The following is a 3,887-nucleotide window of genomic DNA, read 5'->3' on the forward strand; positions in this document are numbered from 1 at the left end:
TATGACACTTGAAAAAAATATATAAAATAACTTGGCCCTTTTATTCATCTCAAAAAAAAAAAATCTCAAAAAAAAAAAATCTAGGATACTTCCAAGTTTGTAGGAAACTGCAGTCTCAATCAGAAAAGAAGAGTAGTAGGAAATGATTGTAAGAGTCACACAGAGACATAAACAGGTGTTTCATGCATCCTCTTGTTTAGTAAATAATTATCAGAGGGAGGCAATGATTGTGTTGATAGTGGTTGAGATAGAAACAAAGAGATGTGCAGAATTCATTGCAGACATTCATAGACAGGTGACAGATTCCAGGCTATGATCTGAGGGAAAGAATTGTTTCTGGTAGCAGAGATAATTAATGGGAGACAAGAGAAGACACAAAATAGCAAAAAAGGGCCCCATATCTAGAGCAAAAAGAAGGAAATGATGTGATGTCAAAAGGTACTTCAGAGGGCTTTAAGGGCTTCCCTTGGCCATAATCATTAATCCCCCCTTTTTTATATTTTATATTTTTATAACATTTATATATATATATATATATGTGAGTGTGTGTGTGTGTGTGTATACATTTAAAAACAAATATTTTTTGTCACATGCAAGCTAAGTAAATATTACTGAGTGAGCATTCACATGGCATTTACCATGTACCACTTTTTTAAGCACTTTGCAACTATTAACCCACTTAACCCTCACAACAGCCTTATTGGGAATGTAGTATTATTATTTGCATTTTCATAAATGGGAAAAGTAAGGCACAGAAAATCAAATAGCATGCCCCATATGCTACAGCCACTAAGTAGTAGAGTTAGCAAATGAAGGCAGGCAGTTTGGCAATCGGAAGTAGCCACTACACTATCTGTGTAAAAACAATATTCTTGCTATGAGCATACAGCCTCAAGGTCTTGTTCCCATTTCCAACCAGAACATTTCCCTTAATTTCCTCGAGTATAGTTATTCTGGGGCTTGTTCTGGAAAGAAGTGAGTATCTGGACCAGGGAACAGTGTCAGACTTGAGAATATTACTTGGGGGGTGGGGGAAGACAGGTGATGAGCCCCGGAGTTCCTGGGGTGGGAAGAGTAAGAAGGTTGTTGCTATCAGAAAGTTAGTTGAACTTACAAAATTATGTAAAGTATGGGCTGCCCACTTAGCTCAGTTGGTTAGAATGTAGTGTTGTAATACCAAGGTCAAGGGTTTGGATCCTCGTACTGGCCAGCTGCCAAAAAAACAAACAAAAAAAAGTTATACGAAGCAAGCTACCTAAACTACAAAATGTAATCTTCCTTCCACTTGTAATGTTATAGTCTAGAAATTGTCAGGTTTTCATCATGGTACAAAAGCAGAGTGGAAAGATAGGAGTTACTTTGCCATAATGCAACCAAAATGGCTCTTCAGTAGCCCATCTCATAGACACCCTCCCCTGCTAAATAAAGTACCCCCCACCCCGAGCCCCACTGCACTCAGCTTCCACTATTTTAGTGTCAGTATATATATATGTTGACCAGTATTTGGAGAGAGATCCTAGTTGAGGCTCAACTGATTTTGCCAAGTGATATCTTTTTGACCTCAAAATATTTTTCACTGTGATGCCTGCACACACCTCAGTTTTTGTCCCAAGTATCTTAGAACTGTATGGCATCTGACAGAGGTGAAGATAATTCAGCTAGTGTAAGGTATGGGAGAAAGTCACCGGATTAGAGTAAAAAGCCAAGTAGCCAGTCAAAGTCCATTATAATGTACCATATCTTGTGCTAAGCAAAGGAACGGTTTTGATTAAAAGTAAAGACTGCTCTTATTGGAGCTTATATATTAGTCAGAAGACTGATAAGTAATCAAATAACTCTGATGTAATGTGGTAATTGCTGTAAAAGTTATTCCAGAGTGTTTTTGGAAACTAAATGGATATGTGTTTTTCCTACTTGGAAAGAAAAGGGTAATTTTTCATAAGTGCAAATACATCTCTTGCACTTATTCCTAAATATAAAGAAATATGCTAATTATAAAGAATCAAGTACTACCAAAAATTATAAAGCAGAAATAAAACATGACCTAAATCCAACCATTCACAGAAAGCCACTGTTAAAAATGCTGAGGTATATTATTCTCTATATGTATTCACATTTTTTGCAGAAAATGAACTCAAACCATGCATGATATTTTGCCATCTTCTGTTTTAACTGAACAGATTCTATAGCCATTGCTCCATTTGATGGATGTTGAGTGACATCGTCATGTGTAAATGCCATCACATTGTAGAGCAGTTCTGTCATTTCTTTCCCTCATCTAGGTTGGACCTCCAGAAGTCTTCTAATTTTCTTTTTTACTGTTATAAATGCTTCTGCTGTGAGGAAAATGATTCAAATATTGCTAGGTCACAAGGTACTGTGCCATTCAGAGTATTAGCAGGGCCCTATCTTGTTGTATAATATAAATCTGAGAAAAAGTCCTGTCTACCTATCTCCTTTTTTTATTTTAGAAAAGGACCCAGCATGTATGTTAATCCTTTCACCAGATTTAATTCCTCAGAAACATCGATTAATATGCTGATAAATGCCTAAGAAATATCTACTTGTAGTTGGGTAATCGAATTGTATCAAAAGGTCAACAAAATATTCTATTATACATGTCTACAGATTGGAAATATAACAGTGCCTGAATTATGTAAGTTATTAACATATGTACTAAATTTACAAGTGGTAAATGGTCTTTACTGACTATTCTCATAGTTTAAAATGCTGTTATGAATGTAGGCAAGTTCAGTAACACTCTAATAGGAGATGAAAATTGATTTGTTATTTTCTTTATCCAAAGAGTAATATTTTTTTAGAATCCTAGGGTTGAGAAAGATGTAAAATTCAAAATGTAGAAACTTTGACTTTTCAGATTATTCACATTATTTATAATATTTATATCTAAATATTGCTTTAATGAATAAATGAATTATTCCATATCATTCATTGGCACTTACATTTAGTGTCTCTGGAGTGACAGAAGCAGACAGTTTATCCTAAGGAGGGAGAAAGGAGAAATCAGGATCTTTCCTCAAAAGTTGCCATGGACACTATTCTGCAAACGACTTGTCCTATTTGCGCTGTTCAATTGCAGGCTCTCGAGGACTGTACTAATGTGTTTGTATTTACAGTGGCAGGGGAAGTAGAGACTTGAATTGTCTCTATTTTTGGAGGGATCAGAACCCGCGGGGTTGGGGAGGGAGAATGTGGATAAGTAGAGATTGTAAGGGAGGTTTCTAGTGCCAGTTTACAGTAAAGGAGAAAAAGTCAGAATTGTCAGGAGTCTATTATTGGAGAAGAGGAAAAAAAGAGAAAGGTTAGACATAAATATAAAGCTGATATTTCTAATTGAGAAAAAGAAGAGACCTTCTGTGTGATAGGAAAAGCTTAGTTGGTGAAATAATATGAGTATTTTTCAGCATGGTAAATGCATGTTGAATGAATGACTATTGTATTAATGTACTGGGAAGAGAGAGTGGATTGAGAGCCTAAAATCAAAGAATCCTCATGTTAAGTGAATGTTCAGCTTGGGAAGAAGTATAGGCAGAGCAGAGAAGAAGATAGCATAAGTCAAGTTTCGGGGAAAAATAAATTAGGAGAAAATACCCAGGAGAAGAAAAGAGGAGACAATAATTGCTCAAGAAGAATTAAAATGTGTTCTCCAAATTCCAGGTAAAGTGTGACCATTCAATTTACTGAATTCTGCAAAATTTCAGTATGTCTTTCTGTTCATAGTATGCCTTTTCAAATTGAAATCACTTCATTATTAAAATGATTAATACTATTTTGATTTGGATTGACACTTTAAATAAACACATTGCATTTTTAGAATCCTCAACCATTTTTGGCTTTGAGCTGTATGCCTTTGGAAATAGCTTTTT

Source organism: Galeopterus variegatus, unplaced genomic scaffold, assembly GCF_000696425.1.
Source record: "Galeopterus variegatus unplaced genomic scaffold, G_variegatus-3.0.2 Scaffold5113, whole genome shotgun sequence".
NCBI classification, from domain to species: Eukaryota; Metazoa; Chordata; class Mammalia; order Dermoptera; family Cynocephalidae; genus Galeopterus; species Galeopterus variegatus.